This window comes from Ixodes scapularis, unplaced genomic scaffold, assembly GCF_016920785.2.
Source record: "Ixodes scapularis isolate PalLabHiFi unplaced genomic scaffold, ASM1692078v2 PGA_scaffold3__209_contigs__length_174095766, whole genome shotgun sequence".
In the NCBI taxonomy this organism is placed as follows: Eukaryota; Metazoa; Arthropoda; class Arachnida; order Ixodida; family Ixodidae; genus Ixodes; species Ixodes scapularis.
In genome coordinates this window covers 93047662-93066600 of record NW_024609868.1, presented here as the reverse complement: position 1 = coordinate 93066600, position 18939 = coordinate 93047662, and positions in this window count along the sequence as shown.

Below are 18939 nucleotides of genomic sequence, written 5' to 3'. Positions count from 1 at the left end.
TTGAACGCTAACGTAGCCCTCGTGTTCAATCTGCGCTCGATTGCGAAAGACGATGTAAAAAATCCAGCCCACGGGTTGGGCTGAACACCAAACTACGTGAAAAGCAGGCGAGACAAGGCGCCTCCCAGAGCCCCATATCCTTGCCAATAGCAAAAGCTTTTACCAGCGTAACGTCTCGAATCAGCCGCTAAGGAAAGCCCGAAAAATCCGTTCGTGAGGAGATGTCAACCGGCTAGCAGCCATTTGCAAAAATAAAAAGAAATACTAACGCACCGGGAGGCTTTACCATAACAATGCCACAACCATTTCCTCCACGCTGTTCTTCCTTCTTTTTTTCGTCGTGGGTTTTACTTTTTTTTTTTCGTCATTACTCCTTTTCTCTTGTACAAAGGCTTCTTCTCTTTCTCGTGTTATTTTTTTTTTTACTTCAGCGACAACAACAGGAGAGTCTTTATTTTGTTTTGTCATATGTACTGTACAGCTGGTGTTTTATACATATACGTATTATATATAAATATAAATAAATATATATATATAGTGTATGAAGTCGTGCGTTTGTTAGTTCTGTTTAAGCTTTTCCCAGATCGTTTTTATACCTTCGTTCATTTATAGACGTGTGCTTTGTTTCCTTCAATTTTTTTTCGTGTCTTGTTAGGTACCTGCTCTCACTGTCAATCTGTTTCTCCTGTGTTTTTTTTATGTGTGTTTTTTTACAACCATGCGACGAGGATGGGACGACGACGACGACGAAACAAAAAAGGCAAAATGCACAGAAATTGACGCGCACGGTCCTTTTTTCCCCTGCCATTTTAATAAATTATGAAAAGCAGACATACGCCACCGTGTTGTGTCTTCTTCGATGAACAAAGAGACAGAGCTCTTTTCGAACCATTTATGTATATTCACTACACCTAATACCCCTGTCAGACGGGCTAGTTTATGGCGAATTCGCGTGGTCATTTCCCGGCAAAATATTTTGCCATATCTCCGCCAAGGGCGTTCGCGTGGTCATAGGCTGGCGAGTGCGCGCCGTTCGGGTGGCGGTTCTCAGGCGTGTGCTGGCAATTTACCGGCACAATTTTCGCCCGAGCTCCAAGAGCTCGGGCAGCTTGTCTGCCAGACTGTATCCGGTATCGTCATATCCGAATCGGGAAAGGGAACCAAACGAAACAATGGTCGCCGATAGCGGGTTCGAGTTCAAAACGAAGCCATTGAGACAGACACCCCTCCGTGGTCCGAGAAAAGACAGCAAAAAAAAAACGAAGATAAAGATAAAATATTTTAAAGGAAGCTTCCGCAAGATCAGTTTCCTATGGGACACAGCGTGTTATTACACCGCTGTAAAGAATGTATTGATAGTGCTGCAGCTCGACACTTAAACACGCATTGCTATTTTAAAGGGCTGGGTCAAATCAAAATGCTGAGGATTCCTACAAAAAGGTAATAACAAGAAAATGGAATATAAAATGGCGACGCTGGTGAGCCTTCTGGGATCCTTGTAAAATGTCAACAGTTCTTCGAGAATCTAAACAAAATATATTATAATTTGTTTACCCACATCTCAGAGTCCGAATATATGTTGCTGATGCCTACAGCGTGCCTATTGTATCATAAAATAATCGAGGAAGAAGTTAACGAAGTTCACGCGCGACCCAGGCAGACGAAAACGCCAGTTGCAGGCGCTTTGTGTTCGGGTGGAGAGGGTCACATGGTGCGTCGCTGGCGCGGTTTTCGTTGCCTGTGCCGCCGGCGTGAGCTCGCCGGCGATTGACCACCCGAATTCGCCATTAGTGTCACTACAAGCAAGTGCACTTCGCCCTTAGTGTCATTTCTATAGTGTGCCACACGGCTCCTTCCTGAGAAACACACTTGACTTCGAGTTAGTTTGACAAACTCACTTCGCTCGATCGAGTGAGTGGCATCAATAGCAGTGTTTCAACAGTAAAACATAACAACACAGAAACCAAAAAAGTGGCGTAAGTTGTTTTTTCTTTTTTTTTTTTTTATAAATGAAAAGAAATTCATGGAAGAGAGGACATGCAGATGAGTGGTATTTAAAAAAAAATAGTGGGGTGGACTTGGAGCTTCGGCTCATCTGAACCAAGATTAGCGCAGCGCGAATTGATAAAAGACGACGACAAAGTCAATCATTCAACGGCTATCTTGGTTAGCAGAGAATGATGGAGCGTAGTTTTGTTTCAGCGTATAACTATTCGAGACAACAGGATAATTATGATTTAATTAGGCAGTTTCAGGGCCTCCTCGTAGACTTCCATGGAACGAAGCGGAACGCCAAAGTTGGATATGCTTCGTTCTTTATCTTGGCTTGCGATGATCGATCAGAATCATCCAATTGTCGTAAAAATCGTTCATTAATGTAACGTTATTTTAGAGCACAGCTCTTAGGAACCCGTTTCTGAGTTAAGCGGAATCGGCGTAACCGCGCGTTAAATTAAAAGCTGTTTCCCAAAAATGACGTCACACGTGACGTCACGAGGGTAAAAGTTTCCCGCTAAATTTTGCGGTAAAAGTGTTTGCTAAGTTTGGTGGAAAATGTTTATGCTAAATTTAGACAAAATATTTTGCCCGTGTGACGTCACATGACGTCACACTTAAAATTTCATGTGGCGTGTCATGTGGCGTCACACGTCAATTTAGCGGGAAATTTAGCGAAAGTTTTACGCTAAGTGGGATGGGAACAGGAAGGAGGATGGGAGGGTACGGAGGGGGAGCAGCTGCATACCCTCCACTTCATACCCTTCCCCCCTCCTCCTCAAGAGCTGCGCTCCAATTCGGCCTTATAGAAAATTGTAAACGGCAATTTTTTTTTTATCGTGTCTTTATTAAGGGGTATCGGTGGCCGAGTGGGCTAGCGCCCACCAGATCGGAGTACGTGGAGAGAAAGCTCGCGCTGGAGAACCCAGTGATCCCGAGCTCAATCCCCAGCCCTGCCCGAAGAACACACTTCCAATGAAGTGAGTTCGGGGAGCACACTACGCTCGCTCCGCTAGACCAAGTGTGTAATCTCGATAGCAGTGTTCAAGGAGTAAAAATAATAGAAGAAATTGACGCTGCGTAAAATTAGTATTATTTTTATAGGAGTAATATTAGATGCGCACTTGTTTTTTGTTGGTACGAAAGTAGTGCATTGTAGAAAACAAGCGGCTAATCTAGTTTCGAGCCTTGGCCCCTCCGTGACGGCCAGCGACGGCCAGGAGGCACCTCCAAGACTACACCAGGAATCTGAAGGTGACAGAAGAGTAGCGATAGTCTTCATTGAAATGGAATTCGCCCAAACGGGGCAAGGTGTCTTAGAACCACCGGTCGTTCCTCTGGAAAGTCCACCGTTCTCGAATGATCACGGATAGGTTGTTGGTCATGAGAGCGGGTATGGTGAAGGCATTGGCCTGCAGCTGCTGATCGATGTCACTTGAAATTCTTGCCTGTGCGTCGGCATCCAGGTCCAGCTGCCTTTCATCTGAAAGGCGTCGGGCTCTCACAGAGAAAAGTAACCCAACCACGCGCTTCCACTGTCCAACATCGCGGATATAGCCCTCCCTGCAGCTCGTCCTCCACACACTCCATGATGTTTCGTTGTGGCGAGTGGCGAGTGGCCGTGTGGGCTCGCGCACACTGGGTCGGAGCACGCGGAGCGAAAGCTCGCGCTGCAGAGCCCAGGACTCCTGGGTTCAATCCCTACTCCTGCTTGTTTCAATCTGGATGAGCGTCGTACCGGCGTGCGGACGTGTATCGCTGGCTTGTGATGGCTGATCGTAATTATCAAATTGGATTTAAATGTGGATTAAAGCTCGTGACTCAGCGCAACAATATGTGGTAACGTGTTTCTAATAAGACGACGAAGTTATTTATGAAAAAATGACTATGCACTCTAATATTATGCGTGCCCTTTACTTACCCATCGTCATTGCCATTATCTTGGAGTGGCACTAAGTTTTCCCGTGTAGCATAAATAATTGGGTTGTGTGTGTGTTTATACAGCCTAGAACTTGGTCTGCCTCACAGCTGTAGATGAGAAATTTAGCCAGTGCGGTACAGCCGCTAGCCTGGGGTCTTTAACGTGCATCACGCAGTAGTGATACATGACCGCACGCCGGTACGATGCTCATCCACACCAAAACGGGCAGGGTCATAAATGGAACCCAGGATCCCTGCATTCTGTAGCGCGAGCTTGAATTCGCTCCACGTGCTCCGAGCTGGTGTGCGCTAGACCACTCGGCAGACATAATGAGAAAAGTATCTGCGGGCACGCCTCAAGCAAGCTCTTCACTAAGCGCCAAAATGGCGGCGCCCACAAGATTATAAAAGACCGCAGTGCCGATGCTCTAAAGGCTGGCTCACACTGAGGCAACAGGATGGCAACAGCAGCACAAAACGTTGTCCAACCGTCTGGCAACTTGTGCTCCCTTCCCATGTTGTCCGACAAACCTGTCACATCACGGCAACATCAGCACAACATGGACGACAACGAAGGTGTTGCCAGGGTATGACAGCTTTCGGCAATAAAAATACCAGCAGCTTGTATTGGACAACACGTGTTTCCTTGATCGCTGGCTAAGCGAAGTTCGGGACGGCAATACAGCAAACATTGCTTCGATGCCACAGCTAGTTCCCTATCAATAACGTCTTACTCAAATAAAGGCTTGGAAAACGTTATTTAACAATAATTAAAGCCGGCGTGCTGCCAAAATAATTTTATGAATGTTTTTACTACTTAATTACGGAAGGCGAATAACTTCCGTAATTAAGTAGTACTCAATTAAGGAAGGCGATTGTCAAAATGGTCACAGCTACAGTCGTGAACGTTCAGACCGGTGTTGAAGTTAGAACTGCCAACAGACCCGCTCACATTACTGATAGTGAAATAATATGGCATGTCTACTCACCCGCTGATGAAGTAGGATAAAAATAATCCAGGAAAGCGAAGATTTAGAAAATTGAAGCATTAAAACGACCTTTCTGATCATGCGTGTTGATGCTTGGAGCTTGGAAACAGCCGCTACTGGACACCCGATTTGTTTAAAAAATATGAAGGACTTTTCAGGGAATGAAGCGATCCCATAGCGGGCGGTAGGCAAATATACAGCGTTGAAAAATATTTATTCCACCAATTGTTACGAAGGTCGATCGTGTCGGTGTCGTCCTTTTTAAGCACTGTCAGTTCAGCTGAACACCTCGTTACAATAGGAGGTATTCACTGGACGCCATATTTGAGGGCGATGTTTAGAGCGCATGCTCAGAACGGGCTCACATTAATAGCCTGCTAAGACCAGCAACCTTGATGGTGCTAAATGCACGCTCCAAAAGGATTGCGGAAGCTCGCCCTCAGCACGTGCTCAGGAGCAGCGCACACGGATATGGTCGCCAGTGAATACTCCCTATAGACGCTTTGGGGTACTGCCGGTGCTATCTTAATTTTACAGTAGAAATACGAATTGCATGAAAGAAAGAACCGGACAAAAACACTTCACGAGGTTGCGTAAACCCCGGAAATATATCAGCGATCCCACTTTCCTCGATTAGGGCTATCCGCTTTTTGAGCGAATGAAGGACATTTTGATAAAATAAAAAGTGGAAAATACTCCCCGTGTCAATTTTCTAATCACAGTCGCTGGTTGATGTCGTCCCGTGGTAATTTTCGGCCCTTGGAAAGCACTAGCACTTTGTGGAGCCATATTCCAGCGACTCCGCGCCGCGCACGAATGAAGGTAAACAATCAAGATGGCGGAATGTTCCCCGTGTTGTCCTCGCCGTCAGCACGGTGTGGCAGGCTGGTCGGACAACAAATCGGCCAACACGGTTGCCGGGCGGCAGCAACATGTTGCCCGACTGTTGTTGTTGCCGCGATGTGACAGGGTTTCCAGCAACAGGCTTCGCTCGTGTTGACGAATAGCATTAACATGGCCTTTAAGGCTGTCTCACACACTTGCAACTTCTATGACCGGACATGGTAAACATCGGGTTTTAAGCCTCTTGTGACTGCTTACGACCGCCTCCTCAGCGGTCATAAGCAGCCACAAAAGGCTTAAATCCGGTTCAAAGGGATGGTGAACCGAAATTTGGATTAAAAAAAAAAAACACACACACACAATGCAGGAGCTGTAGGCGGGACGCTACAATACCTACAACATTACTCGTAAGGCGATATCTCGAATGGACGGCCGTATTTTTGGGAAAAAAGGTTGAGATTGAACGAGGCCGACGAGGCGCGTGACGTCAAGATATCTCGTTTCCTCCTCTCTTCGCTTCGCCCCCTCAAGGCGGCGAGGCGGAGTAGACGCAAGCCGTTCCCTCTCCTTCTCGACTCTTCTCGACAAAACAAGGCGTGAACATATCTGTCAAATGCGCCTTCTTAAAAAAAAAAAAATACGGTCATTGGTTTGATATAAATCGTTGTATGAGCGATGTTTTGATGTTTGTAGCATCCCGTTGCACGCTTATGCCGCCGTGCTTTGTGGAATCCACATTTCGGTTCAGCATCCCTTTAAGGCTCGTTCACACGGTGGCGTTTGACCGCGTTAAGACTGGTTGCGTCGAGCTGTTGCTATGGCGACCCTTATGACGAGCCAACGGGGAGGCGCTGTGCTGCACGACGCAACGGAGCGCAACGCAGTCGACGCAGCTGTGTGAACGAGCCTTGAAGCACAGTCGGCCGTAAACAGTGGCAGGTGTGTGAACCGCCTTAAGGTTGGTTCACACACTCGAGACTTCTTACCTTCGGAGAGGCGAACATCCCTGCGCGTCCGGTCGTAAGCAGTCACAACGGGCTTGAAAACCGGTCTTGCCCCAGTCGGCCGTACTGAAACGTAAGTGTGTGAACGGGCCTTAGCGTATTTAGATCGTTCTAGTCACTCTAATTCGAAAGCACTCTATTCTCGCGCGTACCTCAGCAGGATGCGCGTGACTAAGACTTTTTAAAAACAAGAAACGACAAAAACAGCTCTAAAAGGAATAGATAACGCAAGCTGGAAGATCGTGTAGGAAACCCCCGCTTTTTCACGAATTTTCCTAAGCAGATTTGTGGGTCGCCATTGAAGAGGGGAAGCGACCACCCGTCCGTGCTCACGGGACAGCACCAGAGCGACTATTAAAGCCACTAGCCGCGCTCACACTGCAAACATATCCTACAAAAGAAAACTCTGCAGACACACTCTAAGGCAGAGTATCGCTTGTAATCGGTTTGACTCGGGTTTACGGGTATCGATTCAGTTTTGAACTGGTTCGAACCGGTTCGAGCCGGTTCGAACCGCTAAAGTTTGAATATATTTTCTGTAGTTTTTTTTTTTTTTTTTTTACAGCGGGGTTTTTAAGGGCTAGTTTCCCCAGGATCGTGTCCGCCAGCAAGTAAATGTCAACACAACACTCCGGACAGCTACCGGCATCTAAAAACGAAGGAGGCAACCAGACAACCGGATTGCCGGTTGTCTGGTTGCCACCATCGCTCATAGATGGCGGCAACCTTTCCAGCTTCCACTTTGGCTTGCCAACTTGCGGCCGGCCATTACTGTACGCAGTTCAGGATGTCCGATTTCAGGCGCGCTGAGGCCGGTGGCTCTTCCCCTGTGAGATCGGTGTAACCAAGTCTGCGCAGCATTGCTCACCCCGGTCGGGTGGCGTTGAGGCGCGTGAGCTGTCCTGTGTCTTGCGCTTCGACTAGCTCTTCCACCGTGTTGTGGCCCTCAGGCATCAGGAGTCGCTTCGTTGATGTACTTATTGGTAGACCGAGGGCTGTCTTGATCGCCTTGCGGAGCGCAGTGCTTAGCCAGTCTGTTTCGGTAATGGTGAAATTGTGAAAGGGCACATGATATGTGAACCTGCTCACAATGAGTGCTTGATAGATTCGCAGCGTATCTTGTTCACTGAGCCCCCATTTTCAACTGTACACCCGTCGGATGAGGTGGGCTATTGGGACTGCTTGTCCGCGCAGGAGCTCCACGGTCTGTCGTGCTACTCCGCGGTTTTGGAGGTGCATTCCAAGTATTCGTATGCGCTCTACCTGGGGTATAGCTATATTTTCGAGCGCTAGGTCGATGGTCGACGCGTGTTTGTTCAGTACTGAGCGTTTTCGGATCAACAGGAGCTCGGAATTTTCATTTGCGCAGGTTAGCCATGCCGCTCCCGCGTAATCTTGAGTCACGTTGACTGCTTCTTGCAGTCTGTCCAGGAGTTTTCCCTCCAACCACGTGGTGGTTCACACCGTGATATTGTCGGCGTAGAGGGCGTGTCACAAGTGTAGGATTTCGTTGAGTCTGTGCGGTGCATTGCCACGTTGAACAGCAAGGGTGATACAGCTGATCCCTGAGGCGTCCCTTGTCCTGTTAGGCGAACGGGGTCCGAGCGGATGTCGCCAATCCTCAGGGCGGTGGTTCGATACATAAGAAAGGATGGCACATAGTTGCATGCCATTGCACCGCAGACGGTCTCGGTGAGGTTGCGTAGTATAGCATCGTGCGAGACATTATCGGAACCCCCCTTGTTGTCGATGGCTAGCACCACCTTGCGTGATCTTGGCTTTGGAAGTCCAAGACCTCTTCCTTGAGTTAGAGGAGGATGTCTTGCGTGGAGAGGTGCGGTCGGAATTCATACATGGTATCCGCTAAGTATCCTTATTCCTCGAGATATGGTTGTAGTCGTGACAAGACGAAATGCTCCATGAGCTTTCCCACACATGACGTGGGCGAGATGGGTCGCAGGTTTTGAAGTCCCAGTGGCTTGCCAAGCTTAGGCATCAGTGTAATATCCGCGTGTTTCCATTCCTCCAAGATTCTTCCTGTCCTCCAGACCTCGTTAAAATATCGGGTGAGCGCCATAATGGAAGCGCTAGTCGAGGTTGTGCAGCATTTTAAATGTGACTCCGTCTTTCCCTGGGGTTGTGGTGCACGTAAGCTTGGTGAACACAGCTTGTATCTTCGACTCTGTGAAGTCCGCGTATAGCTGGCTCGGCTCTTCCATGTAGCGGCACTCTGCGTAATCCGGCCGTTAGCCGGCTGTGAGGTATCGGACTCGAGTTCCTTCACGATAGAAGGTCCGTCCCGCTGCAGTCCGCGCAGAAGTTTGGTCACGGCCTTGGATGTTTCGGCCTTGCAGCGCGATCGGTCCAGCAAGGTAGGGACGATCGCCAAAGTCCTAGCGGTACCAAGCGTTCCCCGTAACCCGTTGCATAGCTGGTTACAATTGCTTTCCGCCAAAGTGGCTGCGTAATCTTCCGCCTTTTGGCTAAGTTCGGCGATGCACAGTCGCAGCTAGCGGTTGAATCTTTACGTTTTTCACCACTTGGCGAGGCCTCGCCGGGCATCCCACAGGTGGAGGAGACGGGGTTCTATCGCAGGGATGTCGATAGATGTGGACATGAGGTCTGCCTGCGGACTAGGGTTAGGTCTGGGCACGAGAAGCACTAACGCTGTTGACCATTCTTGTGGTATGTTCTGGTTCTGTCATGATGGTAAGGTAATTGTTGGCGATGGCTTGGGCTAACGGGCGTCTCTTGGGGTTCTCCTTCACATATCCCCAGGTCGGGTGGGCCCCATTGAAGTCGCCCACGACCACCAAAGAGTTTGTTTTGAGCTAAACCACTTGTATCGCGTCGTGGAAGAGGGCCCTGAAGTCATCGGCCTTTTCGCTTGGAGCGCTATATACGTTGAGCACGAAGAGGCCGGGAAGCGTCTTTTTCTGGGGTGGGATTTCGAGTAATGTGTGGGGTACATGTCCATGCTGCTCAAAGGAATGGTTTATGACAGATGTGTTTTTCGACAAAGGTTGCCGCTCTGCAGAGTGTAGCCTCCGGGCCGCTATCCATTTGCATGAACATAGTACACCTAAGGGGTTTGGGGGGCAGCTTCGTTTCTGTAGTGCGATATCCGCTATCAAGTCTATTCTGCTGATGTAATGCATGAGGGTGAAACACTTGCGCCTGTACTTTCTACAATTCCGTAGCCAGGTTGTTGTTGTGTCATAATGTAGAAAACCCGAATATGTGGTAAAAGCAGGGAAGAGATGTCGGAGAAGAAAGACAGGGGAAAAGAACGTCTCAAATTGAGACGTTCTTCTCCCCTGTCATTCTTCTCCGACATCGTTTCCCTGCTTTTACCGCAGTCTCGGGTTTTCTACATTATGATCAACATCCACCAGCTCGCCTGCGCACTCACAGTTTTTTCATTGTTGTGTGTTTCTTGGACGAGGTTAGTGTTGATGATGAGTGTGCTGTCTGTTTTCGGCTTGCCATATTAGAGCTGCGGTGTGTAGGGGGCTCCTAGGTGGTGGGGTTGAAGAGAATCTCCTGTGTAGTGTGGTTGCGATGGTGCTTGTGATTGCGACCACAGACGCGTTTGGAATTGGGACTATGATTTTGGATTGCGCGATTTGGCGCAACCGAACTGTGAGTTCCGCCACCTGCCTTGTCAAGGGCTGGATGAGGGGCTGAATGATCTGCTGGAAGCCAGACTCTTGTTGTGATATGATTTCTTCCACAAAGCTGCGCATCTGAACTTTTACGTCGTTGTGGATGACCTTGCCCAGCTCACAGACTCGCCTGTCAAGCTCACTCGTCATCTCTGCTTGGAGCTGCTTCAACTTGGCGTTAGATTCTTCTCTGAGCTATTCTAGCGTTTGAGCTGATGTCGCTAGTGCTTTTATGGGGGTAAGCTCGCATTCTGATGTGGGGATGGGTTCAGGGCGGAAAGGGAGGGGGGGGGGGGGGGTGGAGGGTGGTGGTGTGAGGGAAGGCGTGGGTTTGAAGGGGGGCGGCTCCTTTACCCTTACTTTACTCGTGGGCTCGCTGGGATCGGAGAGCTCAGTTCATATGTTTTCAAACAGCAAACGGGTCTATACTATGGCTGGCCTAAGAGGCATAGGGTTAGAGCCAGAGGCAAAATTACAAATGTTCAGAGAACCACAGGAAGAAAAAAGAAAGAAAGGGGCAGGGGGGTGCTACTTTTGACAAGAAACCATATGGAGCAAACAGGTTTTTTTTCCAATGGGGAGAAGTATAATTGTCGACTACAACAAATAAAACCTGGCAGCAGAACGTTTTTTCAACTGCTAAGCAAAAATGAATGGATGGTTCACTAGCGAGCCCCTGCCCCTGACGCCCGTTATGCGCATACTGTTCGAAATTATTTCCAGAACGATAACGAAAACCGGCTCATTGGACAGATCTTTGTGTCAAAACGCCGTCTAGCTGTATGTACGCAGAGTAGTACAAGGCTGCCAAGACTGTGAGTTTTTTATCTTTTTTTTAATTGTAGAAATTTTTTTTTTGTCTCGGGAACACATGAGATAAAGGGGGCAGCTTACTATTCTGCGTTTCACTAGTTGCGTGCAGTACAGGCGAAGGCAACGCCAGGCGAGGGGAGAAAGTGCAGGCGCTAGCAAGGCTGGGGAGGAGGAGAGAAACCTCTTCTCTCTAACGTTCCTATTGCTCTCTCCTTCTCCCCTCGCCCTCCATTGCCCTCCTCTCCCATCCCGCTTTCCTAGTGCTCGCCCTTTGTCTTTTCACGTGGCGTTGCCTTTGCCTGTGCTGCACACAACTATAGTGACACGGAATATAGGGAGCCGCGAGCCGCACTTGGATACTCGAAAAGCCGCATGCTGCTCGCGAGCCGCAGTTTGGCCAACCCTGGTCCATACCAAATGATTGACGAAAGAAAAGTAAATGCACTGTACCAAAATGTTTTCATATATGAAAGACTTCATACGCTACCGTTTCCGCGGCAAATTATGCAACCGCATTCTTTACCGAGAAAAGCATGCAGGGAGCGCTACGTGCTTCGCATTGTTTGCGCGCGCCTTATCATCTCTCATGTGGTTTTGATAGTTGTTTTGTAGTTTTCTTATTGAAGCAAGTGTCAAAACCACACAAGAGATGATAAGGCGCGCGCGAACACATAAGGCGCGCGCTTTTTTTTTTCAACTATTGTTCTGTTGACGGCCACAGAAAAAAAAAAACGACCAACGAGTCGTATACAGCTGCACTGTAAAAAATTACCTGCTTATTGAATCTAGAGTTTAGATGCAGTCCGAGGTCGATTAATGGGCGATAAAAAAACAACACTGCTGAATGTATTTATATATAAACATTTTTTTTTGCTCGGAAAGATAGCATCACGCACAACACAATAGCAACTTACAAAATACTAGCTGGCTTAGATAGTCTGTCAAATGCCACAAAGGTGCGACCGCACTAATATGCAGTTCCTACACCACCACGCAGCCCACCCTCCTCCGCGCGACGCAACGTGGACGCACGCGCCACGACGTTAACCCACAGCTGCGTTTCGTTGCTGGCACTCTCTTCCGTGGCTTTGCTACGGAGCCACCGAGTGGACAAGATCCGTGGAGGCTTCCGGCGGCAACGCAGTCAAACGCACTAAAACGCTCTCAAACGCAACTGTGAGTACAGACCTTAACTCTAACTTCCCGTGATAAATGATGCGTCTCCAGTTTCCCCAAAACCAAGTCAATCTTCAGTTGAGAGGGAAACGTAATGATGCTTGCCCTAACGCCAAACATTTTTAGAGCGCAGCTCTTAGGGGCCCGCTTCCGGCTTGAGCGGCGTCGCCGTCGCCGTCGGCGTAACCGCGCGGTGCATCATGGGAAATGTCCCATAATGCACCGCGCGAGCCCCCCACCGGGGTCACGTGACCTCGTGGGGGGTCACGTGACCCCCCGAGGTCACGTGACCCCCGCCGATGTCGCGTGACCCCCCGATGACGTCATCGTCACTGATGACGTCACCGGCATCCACATCGTCATCGTCATCATCACTGATGACGTCACCGGCATCCACATCGTCATCGTCATCATCACTGATGACGTCACCGGCATCCACATCGTCATCGTCATCATCACTGATGACGTCACCGGCATCCGCATTGTCATTGTCATCATCACTGATGACGTCACCGGCATCCACATCGTCATCATCACTGATGACGTTACCGGCATCCACATCGTCATCGTCATCATCACTGATGACGTCACCGGCATCCACGTCGTCATCGTCATCATCACTGATGACGTCACGGGCATCCACATCGTCATCGTCATCATCACTGATGACGTCACCGGCATCCACATCGTCATCATCATCATCACTGATGACGTCACCGGCATCCGCATCGTCATCGTCATCATCACTGATGACGTCACCGGCATCCCCATCGTCATCGTCATCATCACTGATGACGTCACCGGCATCCACATTGTCATCGTCATCATCACTGATGGCGTCACCGGCATCCACATCGTCATCGTCATCATCACTGATGACGTCACCGACATCCACATCGTCATCATCACTGACGACGTCACCGGCATCCGCATCGTCATCGTCATCATCTCTGATGACGTTACCGACATCCGCATCGTCATTGTCATCATCACTGATGACGTCATCAGTGACGTCACTGATGTCGTCACCGGCATCCGCATCGTCATCGTCATCATCACTGATGACTTCATCAGCGACGTCACTGGCGACGTCACCGACATTCGCATCGTCATCGTCATCATCACTGGTGAAGTCATCAGTGACGTCACTAATGACGTCATCGGTACCCGCATCGTCATCGTCACGGATGACGTCATCAGTGACGTCAGTGATGACATCATCGGCATTGGGGGTCACGTGACCGCCAAGGTCACGTGACCCCCCCCCCCTGGTTAGTTTACCCCCCCCCCCCGTGCCCTTCCCTCGTCCTCCTCAAGAGCTGCGCTCTAATTCGGCGTCACAGGGAGTTGTAAGCGGCTTTCATTTTTTTACACAAAAATAAATAAATGAAGCCTAAAGCTCGCACGTGCTTAATGCGTTGAAAGAACCTGTTTCTCTAGCTAACAGCACGTCAAGTTGGGGGGTCAGTACGACAAAAGCTATGTTCCAAATCTTACCCAGATAGGTCCGAGTTACTCCGGCAGGTTGTGTCACGTGATAACACAGAGAGCGACGCTGGACGCGGGTAGGCTTTCGGACGCAAAGGTAGAAAACCCTTACTCAGGCGGGCTATGTTGCACGTTTTGGACTCCCGGGAGACTAGGGAGAAGGAAGTGACGTCAACGACTAGAGAAAACGCAGATTGGACATTTACAGAAGAAAACAAAATCAACATCCAATCTCCATTTGCTGCGTTGTTGCCGTCACTTCCTTCTCCCTAGTCTCCTGGGAGTGCAAAAAGCGCAACATAGCCCCCCTGGAGTAAGGTCGAGTAAATTTCGGAATACAACCAATAATCGCCCTGTCACGTGGACGACTTCCTTTAAACTGTAATTATATTAAATGCGTTAGCATTTATGTCTCTCGTACTTGGACAGTCATGATTTAGAATGGATTGGACTAGCCTGGGTTTGGTGAGACCTCGGCGCGGTTCCCCTCGTGTTCTTTCGCTTCGTTGGTTTGCTCATTACGTCCACCTTCGCTCTTACGTAAGAAGGAAAGAGTCTTCTCGCACGTTTCCAATGAGCACCGCGGGAATGGGGAAGGAGGTGATCGAGCGGCCGTGGAACAACGTACGCGACCACGTAAAACTGAGACGCAGCGACGACGCCGTTTGCGCGAAACCGCCGACGCCCGGGAGGAAAGACTAGCTCTTCGAAGACAGCAATATATGAACCGTTCCGAGGTTGGTACCCCTGCGCTAAATGCTAACGCATTTCGTCGAGAATCAGCGTAACGACAGTACCGATTTCGGCATAATTTTTATTTTATTTTAAAGCCACTCTACAACGAAAATATGCATAGCAAATTGCTGGGCAATTGTGTTGCACGTGAAACGTGTGGAGTCCACGTTCTCATCGCTCTTCATCGGTTAGTTTGGCGACTGACTTAATCCGTGGCATGTACGCTCGATAGCAATTCCTGGAATGGAGATATCGGCGCTGACCCGGGTTTTAAAAACGTGTGACAGGATGTCAAGTTGCTTCCTGCCGGACGCAAAGGGGATCTCCCGCAGGGCTTTCACGCTAAATAGTACCTCAACTCACAGCGATATGTCTTGAAATGCTTAAAGGGGCCCTGCAAGGACTTTATTACTGGCTTTTAATTTTGCTTTATTTGAAAAGTTAGAGGCAAATTAAAACTACAAAAACAAGCAAAAAATGACCTCCTTCATGACGCCCTTGGTCGCTTGAGTGGCTGTGAACTAGAGGAGGACTAGTGAGCTCAGCTCACGGCTGCCGCACTCCGTTGCGACAGCTCGAGGGAGCGCCACTGAAGCATCTTCTGGCTAGGCTGTATGAAGTGGACAATGCGAGCCAGGGCGGCTCGCATTGTATTTGCTGCTCGATTAAACACTAATTCGGCATGACACTTCATCGGCCACAAACGACGGCAAACACGGGGTAAAGATCACTTCAGAATGGGAGCCACTTTGCGCTGTCATACCGCCAAACCTTCTCGCGGAAGGCCTTATGGAACGCTCGGAACTGTCGGATCCTTGAGCGCAGCGCCGCCGCGACATCCGGGACCATACTACACTCGCCGCCTCGCCGGTGCCTGATCCTACTACACCTCTCCAGTGTGCGCAGCCCTTTCCGCCGCTTGGTGGCGGGTATGCTGACGGGTTATTTCTTGTTTCCATACTTTATAAACTGCTTTTTTTTCGATCTAAAATACTGAACAAAAACTACTTTTATAAATTATCGAAACGGTTCGCGCCACTTATATTTTGTATTTCGACTAAAAAGAAGCTTTTAGCGGCTCTGACCAGTAATAAGCTCAGGGCCAAAGACTTCACATTTCGCGCGCTTTCGGCATTGTGAGTCGCCCCCAAAGGTGGAGGAGGTTTCCGCGTCGTCCGATTAAAATTTGACGCATTGATATTTGGTTATTCTCTCCGTCCCGTGGCTTGCCCGAACCCCAAAAGCCGTGGAAACCGCCAATAAGGGTAGACGCTTAAGTATGATTGCAGGGCCCACTTTAAGAGAGGAAAACAGGTGTCGTGACATGCTGGAAAGATGGAACATGCACAGAAACATAAGTAATGGTGGTGCGCTTTTGACGCCTTCTGAATGGTCCCATGAGCGCGTAGCGTGAACTACGTCTGGACTCAAGGTGAAACAAAGTAGCGCTGACTCGAAAGAATAGCGCTGATCCAGCGCTGACTCGAACGAAGAAGCTTTGGTGCAGCGTTGTATCCCTGATATAGCGCGAAGCCAACGCTGCATCAGCAAGGTCAGCGGTAATTGCGGGACCGACTATGAGCGCCGAGGCAGCGCTGGGGCGTGTGTGTCAAGAAGCCTTCAGAAATAGAATGAGAGCTGGCTGATGCAATGCTGTCTCTGCGCTGGTGGTACAGCGCTGATAGAGCGCTGCATCCGTGCTAAGTTACTTTAAAATCGGCCTGCATCAGCGCTGTTCTCGGTGCTGATTTAGCGCTGCAATGTACGCGCGAACCGGCCTTTAAAAGACAAAGATGGTTTGTCGTCTTCCTTTCCGATTGCTGGAGCGCGAGTCGCCCTCGCGCACGAGCTCGCGGCGATGACTCGCGCTCGTAGAAACGACGTTGCAACAGGCCGCGCCATCGAGCTCTCGTTCCGGCTGTTCGCAATCGCCGCCGGCGCATCGGTACTTCGGAGAACTTCACCTTGGCTCGGAGCGACCGCAGCGGCTCTGGCGTCCGGCCGTGATTCACGCGCGGCCGACGCTGGGCGCCAGACGGCAGGCGCGTGCGCCCAAACTGGGTCGACGGGACAACGACCTGGAAGGGCGGCCCTGGAACGCTCTCGGCTCCGGCCATCAGGCGGAATGGAAAACGACACGCCGCGGAGGGTCAGAGAAAGCGCGCAGGAAGGACGCCGCTCTGAGAAACAGGCGCCGTTCCTTCCTGCTCCGCCTTGTTCCGACATACGTCGAACCTCGGAGAAAGGAAAGGAAACGCAGTGGCGTTTGAAAGCGTTTGACAAAAAATTCGAGATTTTTTAGTGGACCATACGCTAGATATTTCTGTTGCTGGCCACCACTTCGAAGGAGCACGCGAACGCATGGGCAAAAGGTTAGTTCACACACCTGCGGGAGCACGACCTAGTGCGACTGCAATGAGGCTTGCGACGCACGGGTAGCTATGTCAACATCTGCGTCGGCTCCAACAAAACCGGTTTTTACCCAGTTATGTTGGAACCGACGCACCTGTTGCCATAGCAACCCGTACGTTGCAAGCCGTTGCAATTGCCCTCGGTCGGACTCGACGCAAGTGTGTGAATCGCCCTTAACAATCCACAGCGTACGGCTTACTGAAACCATGACTAAAGCAAATTGAAAAACTTTGCTGAAACTCACTGTTTTAATTGCATTATAATCATAACCTTAAATTGCGAGCCTTTCACGCTTGTGGGTGTTAGACTGGTGGCAGCTGATAAAACCTGTTTGCCCCACTGACGTCTAACCCCTGGTTAGTTCAGTTGGTAGAGCGCTCTACTAAAAATGGAGCACTCTAAGAAAAAAGGGAGCGCGACTTAGTCCCTCGGGGGACCAAATGCGCTGCCACAACCATTAGTCCCCTAGGGGAGCAACTGTAACGGGAGCAATTGTTGCGCCCCGTCAGTTAGTCCCTCGCACTAGCACCGTTGAGACTAACTGTTACACCCTTTCAGTTACACCTCGAGGACTAGCTGTTAGGCCCTTACACTTGGTCCTTTGGGACCAACTGTTACACCGTTTCAATTGAACCCTGAGGACGAACTGTTAGGCCCTTGCAGTTGGACCCCTGGGACTAACTGTTACACCGTTTCAAATGAACCCCGAGGACCAACTGTTAGGCCCTTGCACTTGGACCCCTGGGTCTAAACGTTGCGCCCTTGGATTTAGACCCTTGGGACTAAAGGTTTATAATTTACATTTGGTCCCGGGCCACAAATCTCCGAAACGAAATAGTTGAGTTCAGGTTAAACGTAGCTTTATTGCCTCGTAGATACACATCGCATTCAAGGATGACTGAAGTCGGAGTTCCTTTGCGTTAGAATCCACGATAAGGCCAAATTCCGAAGAGTGCACTTGCGTCGACGATGGCTTGGACACTGGGACGTCTGTCCAAGCCGGTCGTGGTCCCAGCGCCGTTTATTGGGGCACCGGAAGCTTCCTGCCTGTTTGGGAAGAATTTGGATTATTAGTAACAGGGCAGCGTAAATACCCAATCGCTTGACAAATATATGAAATATAAGTTATAACACATGCATAATAAATTAACAAATAGGCTGCATAAGTGATACAATGGTTCGCATCCAACATGCGATCTGTTGACAGCAGACCAGTGCAATATTAGGTTTTAGTAGACCGTTCACTGCGAATTACAGACCCAGCGCGTGCGTGCTCAAACTGTGCTTCAAAGTGACGGCACGATCTCCCGCCATCAACGCGAAAGTCTAGTGTACAATCGAATAAATATCTCCATTAATGCCGGTTCTCACACGCAGCGAAGCGCTGATGTAGCGCTGCTCACGTGTCATGAGCTACTTTTCGTCTGTCATGAGCAAGCGTTTTGTCCGTGCGATACAAAGCTGGTGACCGATCCCGTCAGCACGCGCTTAGCGCAAGGTCAGCGCTATGCCTGTAGCGCTCCGCTGAATGTGTGGACAGGCGTTTATGGTCAAGCGATCCTGCCAGGGTCTGCGAAACACACACACACAAAAAATAAGCCATCGGTAGAACTGGCGTTTCGCTCGATACGGTTGAATATCTGTGCTGCATAACAAAATCAGCAACCATGGTGCAAAAAAAAAAAAGATAGAGCATGGCGCGCGCTTTGCAAGCTAGAGAACGCGCTCAAAATAAAACACTTTCTGAAGCCGCAGTTAATAAATACACCATAAACAGAAGCACTTCGACATACCTTAATTGAGTTCCCTTGACTTGTGACTTCAGAACAGATCAAGTGCTGTGCTTCAGCACCGCGAATCCAAACCGGATCCCGCCATGATCGGAGACGACACAAGGCG